The following is a 14,705-nucleotide window of genomic DNA, read 5'->3' on the forward strand; positions in this document are numbered from 1 at the left end:
CAGGCACGTGCCTGGAGCCGCGTTCCTTTCTTCGTATGTGATTCTTGGGATAAGATTTAAAGTGTCTCCATCATGCTGGGGTTTGCACTGAGAATGCCTGAGCTTTCACCCATGTCACTGGACAAGTGGGGCACCCAGAGCTTCATCAGTTCCGCTCCCCGTCCGGCACACCCTGACCAGCCCCTTACTAGGTATTGAAAGGCCACAATGATAAAAATAAACACGATTCTCTGCCCTCCCCCCCCCCCCCCCCCCAGTTCTGACTTAAAAAGACGTATCTTTTCTTCAGCAAATGTCACTGTGGTTTCAAAGCCTAAGTGTGATGTGTAAGTGGGCAGCATTTTTAAAGTATTTCCTGCTCAACCATAGGGTGAACTTATGCAAGCCGGTGGGTCCTGAAAAACAGCTGCATCTAATTCTTAACACCTGCAAAAAAAAAAAAAGTTTTGAAAATAATTTTACGTTGTTTTTTTAATTTTGGGATTGGTTGGTGTTCTGTTGTTTCAAAACTCCGAGGGACCTTCCAATTCATGAAACCTTCCGCTGGAAAGAGACTCTGGGAGCTCTCAAAGCGTGTGCAGATCTAAGGGCCAGACTTCCCTGAAGCGATACTTTCACAAATGCACTTAGAACAGCTTCTGGAATGGGACATGGGCTGCTCCTTAGAGCAACAGACGCTCTAATTCTCTAGGGAGACTGGGCTTCTTGGTGGTGTTTCTACTAGTCCGGGGTGAGGGGTGGGGAGGGATGATCCCGTCGTGGAGGGGGAGGAGTGGGGAGACGCGGGTGTGTGGTCTTGTGTGAGGGAAGCGCAGCACTGGGCTCCCAGACCTGATGCATCCTCCCAGGCTTTTCAAGTTCAAGAGTTGGATTTCCTGAAATTGTTGAACTGGATGTAAGTGCAGGCGCCCCCTTCCCCCTTCTGCCCCCCTCCTCCCTGGCAGCCCGAGAGTGGCTGCTGGGGAGGAGTGGGATGGAGGGAGGGAGGTGGGGACCCTCGGAGAAAAACTGAAGCGATGAACACTGAACAGGAAAAGTGGGAGGAGGAGGGGGGTGGAGAAGAGGAGGAGGAGGGGGAGGAGGAGGGGGAGGAGGAGGAGGAGGCTGTAAGATGAGAGAGGAGGGAAACGTGTCACCAGCTCCGCAGCCGCCTGGTTTGTTGACTCGCGCTGGAGAGGACTCCAGGCTGGACGGGACCCCGCGCGGGCAGAGCTGGGAGGGGACGGAGGAAGGAGAGCTGGGCAAAGCGCGGGGGGAGAGCCCCCCCAAACCCCTCATTTCTCTCGGGTGAGAAAACTTTCTCGGGAAGACCGGAAACTTTTTCCTAGGCGCGGCGCGCGGCGTCTGGGGAAGGCGGCGAGCCGCGGGGGTGCACGACTCCAAGTGACTCACTCCGGGGACCCCGAGAGGGCGCGTGGGGCAGTCTCGGGAGGGGCCGGAGTCCTCGGCTCGGCAGTGGCACAGGATTGAGAACAGAATTTCCCCGCACAATCCGGTGGGGCGCAGGGAAAAGGGGACTTGGGGAAAGCGGACTTGGGGAAAGCGTCACATTTGGGGTCAAGCAGCTGGGGATCCTCCAATCAGACGCTGCCGGCGGGCGTAGAGGATCGTGGGGCCGGGAGAAGGCGCGCCCCGCGTCCGCGATTGGCGTGGGCGAGGCACCCATGCGGGCTTGGGGTCGGGGATGCCGCCGATCGTGGGACCCAGGCTGAGCCCAGGGACCGAAAAGGAAAGTTTGCTTGTCTCTCTCATCCTCCATAGGCCGGTGGGGGCAGATCGCTGCCGTACTCGGGCGCGGGCGCCTCTGCGCCCCCAACAGCCCATCTTTCCCTGCCGCCCCCTTTTTCCGGAGGGAGGCGTGGGAGGGAGGGGAGGGCAGGGAGCGCTGCCGCTTTGTCCCGCGCGCAGCTGGACCCGCGCCGACTGGGGGCCGGGGCGCAGCCCGCGGGACGCCCGGCTGCGGCTGGCGGTTCCCGGCGCCGGCGGGCGTCCCCTTTCGCTTCATCTTTCCCGCCCGCCCTCCATTTGGCTGGGCTTTCCCCTGCGCGCCTACTGTGCGTGCGCCGTGTGCTCACTGCGCACAGGGGGCGCTCCGGAGCCCCCGCCCGAGCGCTCGGACCCTCCCTTCCCAGTGCTCTTCCTAGCCGCCGCCGCCCCGGATCGGATCGGGTCGGGTTGTGTACTTGAAGACTGTGCTTCAGGAATCGGCTCTGGGGTGCCTCCCTGGTCGGCAGTAGGGTTTTCCCCTCTTCTACCCGGCCCCTGCCCTCGGTCCCACGCCGCCGCCTCTTCCCCCGCGGTGGCGGGAACCCGCGCCCCGTGCGTCAGCAGAACGGCGGTATTTATAGATGCCGCTGCGGCCCCGCGGTGCGCAAGGTTTCAATTACTGCGGTGCGCTCCGCTAGACCGACGGCTCGGCTCCCGCCCCGCGGCGCTGCAGCACGTCGCTTCGCAGACCCGCACGGAGAAAGCTCTAGGCTGGAGTCTCCAGGCGTCCTGACTGGGGCGCAGCTCTGGACCAGAGGAGACGTGCACATTCCAGTGACCCATGCAAAGGACCAAAGCAGTCAAGGACGCTACAGGTCCAGATGACCTCCATCCTCTGCCCTGCACTCCCACCCAAGGGTGCTCACTGGTCAAGCTTTGGAGACCGCCTTTTTTGACCTCCCTTGGGTGACTCTGACCACCCTGCTTTGCAGACTTGACATTCCGTTGGCCTACATTGCAGCGAAATGTCACAGTGCTGCGCTCCGGTACACTGTTCTGGGCTAGAAAGCTCTATTGTTGACAACAGGCAGCGGCAAGTGAGTCAGAAGGGGAAATGGAGCTTGCAGAAACGCATTGAGCCACATGTTAAATTTAGCTCGCGGGTGAAGGTTCCTAGTGCGGCTCAGGATGGTGCGCGCTAGCCTGGCTGGCCTGCCTTCTCTGCTTTTGCAGGATTGAGCCCCAGAATCTGACCTAGGGTGCTGTGCAGAGCCTAGAAGGTGTGTAGCAGATAAAGGAGACAGTGTTTGGTCCATTCACAAAGTTGTCTTCGGGTTTTCCAACCCCAACCACTGTCCTCTCGGTATTGTAGTGATGCTTCTAGCAGCCAGAAGCATTCATGGTGTGGAAAAGAAAGGCATTCGCGGTAAGTTTGTCCAGTTGGCTTATTTCTCAAGGCCTCAGTGTAGACGAGCTTGTTTCTGAATGAGACCTCATTTCTTTCAGATCCAGAGGGTTATGGGCGTATATTTCAAGGGGTAAGATTGTGATAATAGTCTGTATTTAAACATTACAAAAATGTTCCCTATTTTAAAATGGTTCAAAGTCACACACACGAGGTGGAGTTGAGAATGGATTCCAGATTGGCTACGCCAGGCTTACAGTGCCAGCCTGTACTGGAGCTCTCTCCCTTCAGCTCCTCAGCTGTTGATTAGATGTATAGTTGATTAACCCCTTAGCTTCCTCCCTCCCTCCCTTCCTTCCTTCCTTCCTTCCTTCCTTCCTTCCTTCCTTCCTTCCTTCCTTCCTTCCTTCCGTCCTTCCGTCCTTCCTGTCTCATAATACACAGAATGGCTCAATTATTGAAAGGAAAAAAAAAATACACCCTGGTTGGTGTTCTCCCATGCCCGGAAAGGTTGCTGGTCAGGGCACATGCCTGGGTTTTGGGGCTGGAGCCCTGGTTGTGTGTGTGTGTGCGCGTGTGTGTGCAGGAGGCAGCTGGATGTTTTTCTCTCACATTGATATTTCTCTCTCTCTCTTTTTCTCTCTCCCTCTCCCTTCCTCTCTCTAAAATCAATAAAAACATATTTAAAAAGAAAAAAGATCCTAATATTGTCTTTAGAACGCTGTTACCCTGCTATGTGAAAACTTTATGCTGGCAATCCAGACCTATATATCATAATCTTTTTTGTTCATTGGTGATATATATATATATGCAATATTTAAACTATTTTTCAATAGAAAATTGAATTTAGTAAGGACTTAGTGGCTTTCTTAATTATTTTTCTATCCTAAGGGTTTGTATGCATGTGTATACATTTCCCTGTGTACTGCCCTTTGCAAGGTAAAATGTACCAACATCTTTCTTGAGTTGCAGCCTTTTTTCTTTTAATCTTTTTGCAGAGCTAGATCAATACAGAATTGATTGGAGAAATGGAGTCTGAGTCCCTCTGAAAGTTCCCTACTGTGTTTAACATCCGTCATTAAAAGGTTGTTGCCTAGAGTTGCCTCTACATGCAGAATGCAAATGCGTGTTAAGAGCAAAGCTTATAGAAACAACCAGCGTGAATGAATATCTCAGTTGCTGAAATTTGGGAATCAAACGTTTTGTGGGGTTTTATGGGGGATGGGGTTAGGAATTTGGCAACAGAGAGAATGGTGACCGGTTAAGCTGAAGGCATGGCTTTACAAGGAAGATTCCACTTTGGTGCCTATAAGGAAGATGGGAATGTGGATGGTGCAAGGTGATGATGGGGCAGTAGAGGTGAACTTGAGTCAACTTACGTGTTTGTTAAGGGCTGGGGATGTAAGGTTTGCTTTGAAGCTTGCCCAGTAAAACGAGCTAACTGATGTATTGGGTAAATACTGTGAGCCAGGTACAGCCACGGTTAGGTTATCTGAGCCACCCAACAACCTGAGCAGATAGATATTCTATTCTCTGTGTTAAGATGTGAAAACGGAGGTGTAAAGAGGTTCGTAACTTAAGTTAATGTCACACAGCCATTAACCTCAGCTCCTTGTCCTTCTCAGGACATTGTGACATCTAACCTTGAAGGCCTTCCGTGAAGAACCCAGGGTCCCAGGTACTCAGGAAGGGCCTAGTGGTTCACGTGGAAGTTTCTGGATCAGAAGTCAGGACCAGAGCAGCGCAGGAGCTCTGAGATGAGGGCCCAGGAGGTGGGTGGACAGTGGGGGGACTGAGGGACAGTCAGGATAATCCTCAGTAGTTATTCCGCGGAAGAAGGAGAGAGGCCCCGTAGGAAGTGTGAATATGGAGTTACTAGCACTGATCTGGCAGGGGATGGCTGTCACGTTGCAGGGCGGGACCCGCAGAGCAGGACCCAGCAGCTGGCGTGCCAGAAGAGGTGCCCAGAGGGCAGACGGTGGCAGGGGATGTGTGTGTGTGTGGGGAGTCCCCTTGACCTCCTCTGGCATATAAATTAGGGAGCCCCGTGAGACCTGCTTTCATTTTCATTGGACTTGGCCCTTTAACATTTGCCCAATCACTCTCTTTAAATATTCTTTTCTTATGCTTTGCCAGTTTGTGGCCTTTGTAGGTCAATTCTTGCATTTTATTTAGAGGAGAAGGGAGGGAGGGAGAGAGAGAGAGAGAGAGAGAGAGAAAAAAAAAGCAAAGATTACTGATTACCAGAATTGGATTAAGTTCTGTCTGGCAGGGTTTAAAGAAAGAGTGTTTACTCTCTAATTACCATCAACTAGGAATTTAAACGGTCTATTAAACGTGACTTTTTTTTAGAAAAACAAAAAAACCCTCGATTGTTCCAGCTCTAACATGTTCTGGGATTTGGGAGGCTTTTGCTATTCTTCAAATGTATAGAGAAAATTCCCTGCCTCCCCCCACCCCGCTTTTTAAACATATTACATTCCTGTAGCAGGATAGTAAATATTATATATACTGGCTTCATTAAAAAGCGGAAGCTTGCCCGGCCAGCATGGCTCAGTGGTGGAGCATCGACCTATGAACCAGGAGGTCACGGTTTGATCCCCGGTCAGGGCACATGCCCGGGTTGTGGCTTGATTCCCAGTGTGGGGTGTGCAGGAGGCAGCCAATCGATGATTCTCTCTCATCATTGATGTTTCTCTCTCTCTCTCTCCCCCTCTCCCTCTCCTCCCCCCACCCCGTTCCTCTCTGAAATCAGTACAAATATATATATTTTTAAAAAGCAGAAGCTCACAGCCAGGTGCATCTGGCTCTGCCAGTCTCTGGAGAGCAAGCCATTCACCAAGTTCTTGGTCAGAAATTTAAGGATGCCTTAGCGATGCCTTTTGGATGGAATGTGGCCTTCTACCCCCTCCCCCCCCCCCCCCCCCGCCCCGGTAGTAAAAGGATAGGCCTAGAATGAAAATCAACCACCTTTACTCTGTGTTTGAGCTTTGGAAAAAAGGTATGAGCATTCCTTATCAAAGTGGGTGGTGTGTGGGCATGGGACTCGGCTGAGGCGAGTTGAGGCATCCAGGGTGTAAACCTTAAGGGTATGACCCTGAGGGAATGCCTCGCTGGCCTGACCCTGTTCTCCAGGGCCCTCGTGTGCTCATGGGTCAGCTGTGCCTTGAAGGGTTTGGGGAGCTATGAAACTCACCGAAAGATCGCTCTCCCTCTTTCTAAAAATAGGTTTTTATTGATTTTCAGAGAGAGAGGAAGGGAGAGATGGAGAGAGAGAAACGTCTATTGGCTGCCTCCTGTGCGCCCCCTACTGGGGGTTGAGCCCCAAACTGGGGCATGTGCCCTGACCTGTAATTGGCAACCTCTTGGTGCATGGGATGATGCTCAACCAATTGAGCCACACCAGCCAAGACTCTCTCTCCCTCTTTTAAAAAAATGTATTTATTGTTTTCCTTATTTATGCGTTCACTGGTTGATACTTGAGTATGCCCTGACTGGGGAACAAACCCGCAACCTTTGCATCTGGACAACAATCTAACGAACTGAGCTCCCAGGACAGTACTCTCTCTTGAACGTGGCCTGTGGGAAAACCTGGTCAACATCTACCCGTTCCTGCCCAAACTACCTCGCGTAATTATTGAAACAATTTATTTTGCGTATAATCATAGGTTACATAAAAGCACGTGCTTACCTCTCCAGGCTTTCATCTCTTTCCCTCTCCTCAATTTTGAGGTGTAGATTCCTGTCATGCACCCTTCAGTGTTCTGTTTCACTTTAGGGGCTTGCCACACACCAGCAATACCTCCAGTTTATTTTCTTTCTTTCTTTTTTAAAATATATTTTTATTGATTTCAGAGAGGAAGGGAGAGGGAGAGAGAGACAGAAACATCAATGATGAGAGAGAACCACTGATCGCCTGCCTCCTGCACAAGCCACACTGGGGATGGAGCCCACAACCCGGTCATGTGCCCTTGACCTGAATCGAACCTGGGACCCTTCAGTTCGCAGGCTGACACTCTATCCACTGAGCCAACACTGGGCAACACCTCCAGTTTCTTGCTTCTTTCCTCACTGGTTCCAGAACTTTCTCCAGTTGGTTGGTTCTTTTTGACACAGGTCGGGTTCTGTTTTTCTTTTTTTAATAGTTTATTGATTTTTAGAGAGAGAGGAAGGGAAGAGGGAGAGAAAGAGAGAGAGAAACATCGATGTAAGAGCGTAGTAACATCCATCAGCTGCCTCATGCATGCCCCCTACCAGGGATCGAGCCTGCAACCTGGGCATGTGCCCTGACTTGGAATCAATCCCACAACCTTTTCGTGCATGGGACTACGCCCAGCTGGTGAGGTACACCAGCCAAGGCCAGATTCCGAGTTTTGTTGAAGGCATCTGTATCAGCAGTTAGATTTCAAGCAAATACTAGTGTTAAGGGACCACTTGGGCTCCCTCAGCCATCCAGGAACTAGACTAGGCGTCAGCTGAAGCTGAGCCTGGGAGAATACCTGCGCGAATTTGTTTTTTGTCTTTTTTTCCCAAGGACTGGGGCAAAACCCCAGCTAGGGCTGTGATGTGTGTCTGCCTTATTCTGCACTAAGCTGCCTGCCGCCCTGCCACAACCTGCTTATGACCTCAGCGGCATAAACCCTCCGTGGAAAGCCTTTACACTTGCTGGTTTGTTCTGAACACGGCTTTGGAACGGGTTTGGGACCGCTCCCCAGTGGTCTCTGGGGGAGGCCACGTCAGCTCCCGCCGTCATTTTGGAGAACTCGGCTGCGTCTTGCTGGCTGCTGGGCCCACCGCCGTGGGCGCCCCGTGGCCACTTTCATTGTGAAGATCTAGAGTCAGAATTAGTGGGCAAACACGGGAATCCTTTGTGGTGTTCGGAGATAGTTAAAATTATTGTTGACCGACAGGACAATCGGTTCCTTCGAGACTTCCCCAGAGCTCTCAAACCACTCCAATGTCCTTTCCAATCCCCACGGGCCGCACTCCCCCGCAGAACAGGCCGAGGCAATGGAGACCTCACCCTTTTCGCCTGACCTTCCCTTAGTGTTGCCTTGTAACTCGAGAAGGGGATTTCACCTTTCTGCCTCCGTCTTGTTTCCACTGCCTTCAATGACGGCCCGTGGTGCCCAGCTGCATGTATAACATGGCTTTGGAGTGTTTCCTGCGAGCCCCCGAGCCCCTGGGGGGCCTAGACTCCCTTCTCCTTTGCCCCAAACGGCTTCCTCTCCTCAGATCCTGGCACCCAGTGGGCCTGCCGCCCGTCTGGTGTTGAATGCACCGGAGTTGAACTCGTGACCTCCGGGAGACGATGGCTCTGAGAGCCCCTTCGGCTTTTTGACCCCCCTGATGTTCAAGGCTCTCAGGCCTGACTGCATGACCCGGGAGAAGGTTCCTTTCCCTTCATCTCCTTGTCTTCTGAAAAGGCGTTTCATCTGCCCGTGCAGCCGAGAGAGAGCGCAGCTAAGTCTTAATAAGTAGCACATGTCCGTCCAGAGCACATTTCCCCGTCGTTAAAACTCCCGGTGGCTGCCAGGAGCGTTGGATGGCTCTGTCCCCGACCGAGGCTTTATGTATGTTACGTGTCAGAAGTGTAATTGCTCCCGTAATGGCCAGTTAAGCTCCCGCTGGCTGATGTCTAGACTTTGGGTTTACCCTCTGCGACAGGCCCTGCAGAATCACCCTGGATGGCGTGCACGGGCCACGCCCCAACGATTTGCACTCCGAGAAACTCGGTGCTTGAACGTGAGGCTTAGAGATGAGTCAGTAAGATGTGTGGTTCTTCCCCACCGTTTTGCTTGACTGGTACCAAGGCGGGGGCGTTTTCTGGTGATTACACAGTGGTTTGCAGGCCCGGGGGGTGGTGATGGGGTGATGCAATAGTCCTCGCTAGACGACGGGTCTAAGCTGTCAGTGCCCAGAGTCCTGTGGACGTTTAGCGGACGCTGTTAAGCGGAGATAGACACTCGAGGCTGCATCCTGTGTGCGCAGTGTTTACTGCCTCACACATTCGGACTTCCAGGCTCTTCAGTCTGCACTCGGTTTCAGTGAAGTGCTGAGAAAGTTGTCTCATTCTTCCTGGGGAGCCTTTTCCGTAGTCCGAACGTGACCTGAACCTTTTCTCCTTTGTAGGAGTGAGTGTCTGTCCCTCGGCCGGCCTTTGTCTCCTAAGAGTTGGGAAGTCGGTCCTCGATCAAAACAAACAGGCTGCGCTGTGCAGAAGGCGTGTCTCCTCTGCCGAGTTTGTAGGCCCCACTAGCCAGCAAACAGACCCAGGGTCCACGGTCAATAATGCTTAGCGGCGTGGCTCGGCGGTTGAGCGTCGACCTATGAACCAGGAGGCCACGGTTCGATTTCCACTCAGGGCACATGCCCAGGTTGTGGGCTCGATCCCCAGTGGAGGGCGTGCAGGAGGCAGCCGATCCATGATTCTCTCTCATCATTGATATTTGCATCTCCCTCTCCCTTCCTCTCTGAAATCAATAAAATTATTTAACAAATAATCATGCTTAGGTGGACCTGAGTTCAGTCCACTATGAAAGGGAATGTTTCTGGTCCCTTGGAAATGGAAAGACCGTTCTCCCTGGTGGCTTGAAAGCCCACGTTTCATTCTGTCACTCAAGACTACTTCCTGGGCACCTTCCCCGTGGCCAGCGCTGCGCCCACAGCAGGAGGCTGCAGTGACCGAGACGGGCAAGGTCTGTGACTTTGAGGAACTTGCAGGCTCTCAGGGCTGGTCAGACCGTGAACAAGTAAACAAACACGGTGACTTCAGCCCGCTTCCTAAGTGCTGTGAAGAAACACAGCCTCCTTCCTGTAAGGCGCGGAGAGCGCTTGCTGCCTGGACAAGGTAAGAAGCTGTCGGTGACCTTCGAGAGGGGAAGCCACGGGTGGCGTTCAGCTCACATCTCTGCACTGGCAGACAGTGTTGCTTAACGGAGGGGTTAGGAGCTCACTCAGGCCCTGGAGTCAGATAGCATTTGACTCCGGGTCCCTCTTACCAGTCTTCTGACCTTGGGCAACTTCATTCCCATGCTTCAGTTTCTTCATCTGCAAAATGGGAATAATAAGGCCTACCTCACGGGTGTGGGGTGGAGATGAACAGAGATGGCAGATGCCAAGAGTCTGGTGCCCTCCGACCATCATGACCAGCCTGTGACGATAGATACTATAGTCTTATCAGCACTAAATGTGATAAAACAGTCGATGACAGGCAGTTGATTTGCAAAATGGTCTCACTGGTCTTGAAAACCTGCTTCTGAGTTGGCGCCCATCCAGTGGGCGGGGCGTGGTGTGGAGTTCAGACCCCGTTTCTCAGGTTGGCTCGGTGGGTTCTGTTCCCTGAGTGTTTCTTTCAGCCACAGCCCGGGCGCGGCTGGCGGGGCCTGTTGGAACCCTGTAGATCTGTGGGTTCAACACAAAGGGGAATGGAGGACTCGGTGGTGGGTCAGAGTGAGATGAGACCGAGAGCTGGTCAGTTAAGAGGCTGGCCAACTAGATGATGTGGCAGGTGGGAGTGGAAGCCTGGGCTGAAGGTTCTGGGTTTGCGCTGTGCCGCTTGCTCTCTCAGAGGGGCCCGGGCTCTCAGGTAGGGGCTGAATGTGTACCTGGCGATGCTGAGAGATCATCATGGCCATCGATTAGGCTGAACTCTTAATTGATACATCAGAAGCCCCAGGGAAGGGAGGGACTGGCCCAAGCCCACAGTGGCAGCGTAGGCCTTGGGTAAAAGGTGTGAGCAGGCTGGTGGCCGTAGCTGGGATGGGATCCAGTAAAGGTCACACACCTATAGGTCAGGCTCCTAAAGTGCTCGTCGGCTTGGCGAATTCATCGCCAACACTTAACACAAAAATCAGGTGATTTTGCATGCCTAAAAATCTGGATTTCTGGCTTTTCCTGAAAAATTCAGATCTGGCAAAAATTGGGCTTCTAGCCTGAGATGGTAAAAACCAGATTGGACCGAGTCGTGGCTGCCTCCCGTAAGCGGGTGGCGTTGGAGGAAACGAAGGCAGGCCAGGGAGCTGGCAGCCGTCGCGGGAGGTGAGGGTGTTGAGTGGACGGACTGTCATGGACAGAGCGCTGAGCTTGGGACCGGATCAGAAGCCACGTTGGAAGCCTGACTCCCTCTGTGAGCTGAGCGGCTTTGAACAAATCCTATAAGCTGTCTTTCTGTCTTTCCTTTTTAGGGGGCAGGGCAGGGGGCTCACGGTGGCCCTCACTTACGTATTTGGGTAAGTCATACATTTTCATGTTTCAAGATCCAAAGGGATAGGAAGGCTTATAGAGACAAGTCTTCCCCACGGTGTTCCTACCACCCAGCTCCCTCCCCCGTGGGAAACCAGTGTTAGCAGTTTCCGGCTGGTCCTTTCAAAGACATCTTACTCACATTGAATGAACTATGTAAACGCTCTTCTCGACGTCTTTAACGTCGATGGGTGGGATGGTATGGACAGCCACGATTCTGCGTTTAGCTTTTTAGCACCCTTGCATTTAGTGTGTCCCCTGGAGAGCCCCCCGTCAATGCATAGTTTTTGCCCTTCTTAGAGCTGCATGGGGTTCCAGCGCATGGGACACACTAGGTCCCACAGTCAGTCCTCTGATGCCCGGCATTTAGGTTCTCTCCCACCCGTTGCCGTCATAAAGAAGGCTGCAGTAAAATCCCTCGTTATGTAGGTCACTTGACACGCCTGGAGTAAAATTCCTGGAAGTAGAGTTGCTGGGTCAGAGGCGGTAACCTTTGTCATTGTGGTCCGTCTTGTCAAATTTCCCTCCCTAGCAGCTGCCCCACGCTGCGGTCCTAGCAGTGTGTGAGAGGGCCCGTTGCCCCATACCCTGGCCCTGTGTCACCTTTTGGAATCTATGAGGGTTTAGGGAAGAACACAGTGTTTTATAAAAATGTTAATGGTAGCTACAGTTTTTTTGGGGGGGACCCTACCATGGGCCAGGCTATGATCTAAACCCCTGGTCGGCAAACTGCGGCTCGCGAGCCACATGCAGCTCTTTGGCCCCTGGAGTGTGGCTCTTCCACAAAATACCACGGCCTGGGCGAGTCTATTTTGAAGAAGTGGCGTTGGAATAAGTTTAAGTTTAAAAAATTTGGCTCTCAAAAGAAATTTCAATCGTTGTACTGTTGATATTTGGCTCTGTTGACTAATGAGTTTGCCGACCACTGATCTAAGCCAGTGGTCGGCAAACTCGTTGGTCAACAGAGACGAATATCAACGGTACAACGATTGAAATTTCTTTTGAGAGCCGAAAACCGACTTCTGCGCATGGGCCACGAAGTTTCAATCGCACTGTATGTTTCAATCGCACAGATATTTTGTGGAAGAGCCACACTCAAGGGGCCAAAGAGCTGCATGTGGCTCTCGAGCCGCGGTTTGCCGACCACTGATATAAGCCATCTTATTTAATCTTCACAACATTGAGAGCAGTATCACACTCATTTGACACATGAGGAAATAGATTCAGAGAGTTTGAGTCATTTACCCAGGATGTTTGCATCGGTAAAGCCCTAGTTTTAGGTGTTGGTGACCTCAGGTGACACTTGCTTACAGCTCCTGTGTCCCTCCCAGCCATAGCTCGTCTCACATGGCTGGTTCCTTTGCTCATTCATCAAATATCTGTGAATCTCAGCGCTGCAGGAAGCCCTGGGGATGCTTCTGAGAACAAGATAGACATAGTCCCTGCCCTTATGGACTGAATAAAAGCAAGAAGAAATGGATCCATAGTCATGTATTGTGGTAGACTGTGACAGGACGATAAAGGAGGCGAGGAGGGTGGTCTGTGGTGTGGTGTGATGTAATCAGGGGTAGAGGTGAAGGAGGGCCTCTGAACAGGTGATAAAATGTGTGCGGGTTTGAACCTGGAGAAGTGGGGGGAAAGTATTTCACACCGAGGGCACAGCATGTGCAAAGGTCCTGGGGTAGGGAAGAGCAGGTGGTGTTGGAGGAAATGCAGGAAGGCCAAAGAGCCTGGCATGCTGTGGTGGGAGTGAGGGTGTGAGGATGGGGTTGGGGGATTTACTAGTATTCTGAGAGCTCTATGGAACCTTGGAAGGCATTGAAGCTGCAGGGTGAAGTGAGTGTAGTGGGCTCTGGACTGTTGGGGTTCTTGCCCCAGCACCTCCTGTCACAAGCCGTATGACCTTAGGCAAGTTAATCACGTGGCACTTCCATTTCCTCCTCTGTCACATGGGGATGGTCATCGCATCCTGGAGGTTGTGAAGATCAGACACGGGGGCTCTCACACATTTTGACTGCTACCTACAGTATGAAGTATGTGATCCATTTCCTGTGGGTTCCCATGAGTACCCATGTAAACTATATGTCTCCCCCACATGCGATCGATGCGCTCTGATGTTTTCTGTTCTAACCTGTTTCATTGAAGATGGTTGGCCGAGACCCTCTACATTCATTTTAAAAACACTGAAAGGATCCATGTCGAGTGCCTGTCCCACAGTTGGCCTCGTTAAGGGGTCCTGTGGCTCTCATCCTCGCCGTCATTATAAAGGTAATTCTGGCGGCAGTTAGAGTGGATGGGTCGAGGTCAAGGACAGTCTCTGAGCCCCGGTGGCGCTGAAGGACGCTGGTCTCCCTGCCCCTGTCCCGGGTCGGGAGAGAGCCCCACGCTGGGCCTCCGGACTGGGGGAGCTCCCGAGGGGCGCCTGTGAACCGGGCTGGCTGAGTGGTCTCCCCGGGAACTGCCTTTCCCTCCTTGTCAGGCAGCCTCAGCAGACTGTGCTGTTGTCTTTGACTTCTTTGTTACTTACGCGCAGAGTGGCTTTTTCCTGGAAGCCTCAGTCATTACAGGCCTCCCACTTCTTTATTTGAAGTTGTGCCATGATTCGACTTCCCTTTTCAGAGTCAAGGGTCGGTGCCTGAGTGGAATTCATTTGCATTTTCCACGAAGAGTACCACCTTCTTCTGCCCGCTGGCCCGCCTGCTGGCTGTGCCTGCTCCCCGTGCCCTGGCCTGGGCAGCTGGGATGAGAAAGCAAGACCTCACGTTCTTTTTCTCCAGGAAACACGTCCTGGATCCTGAGCGCGGAGGTTCTCAAGGAAACCCCTGCGCGGTGAGCCGGGAGAGCGAGGGCAGCCATCAGGCCCAATCACCCCGTGACGGCCACAGCACGTCACGAGCCCAGGACCCCAGCTTTCCAGGTGATGGAAGCGAACCCTTGAAGCACCAAAAACTTAACCCTGAAGTCATGTTAGAAGCACATTTTCCTAAAAGGTAACCGCCTTGGTTCTTCAAAAGAGAACACCTACCAAAAGACCGTGTTTTTTAAATTTTTAATTTCCCCCAATATATTTTATTGATTTCAGAGAGGAAGGGAGAGTGAAAGAGAGAGAGAAACATCAGTGATGAGAAAGAACCATTGATCGGCTGCCTCCTGCATGCCCCCTATTGGGGGTCGAGCCCACAACCCCGGGCATGTGCCCTTGACCGGAATCGAACCTGGGACCTTTCAGTCCACAGGCCGATGCTCTATCCACTGAGCCATACCTGCTAGGGCAACACTGTGGTTTCTTTAATGCAGAGACATTAGATGAAGAACTTTTTGTGATGACGATGATGGTGGTGGTGGTAGT

General features: G+C 52.4%; 1 protein-coding gene across 5 annotated transcripts in view; it reads left to right on the top strand.

Moving 5' to 3' along the window:
• The first annotated feature begins 811 nt into the window (after positions 1 to 811).
• Positions 812 to 14,705, top strand: part of PRR5L (proline rich 5 like) — a 67,373-nt gene continuing 53,479 nt past the window's right edge. The window contains exons 1-2 of one of the 5 annotated variants that reach the window (XM_079788279.1): positions 812 to 895; positions 14,134 to 14,346. The gene's annotated coding sequence lies outside the window, so the exon portion shown is untranslated. Of the gene's footprint in view, positions 896 to 1,154; positions 1,288 to 1,642; positions 3,134 to 14,133; positions 14,347 to 14,705 lie in introns of those variants that run through there. The other 4 variants (XM_079788278.1, XM_079788280.1, XM_079788277.1 and 1 more) reach the window with 4 other exon arrangements.

This window comes from Cnephaeus nilssonii (genome assembly GCF_951640355.1).
Source record: "Cnephaeus nilssonii genome assembly, chromosome: 13".
Classification (NCBI taxonomy): Eukaryota; Metazoa; Chordata; class Mammalia; order Chiroptera; family Vespertilionidae; genus Cnephaeus; species Cnephaeus nilssonii.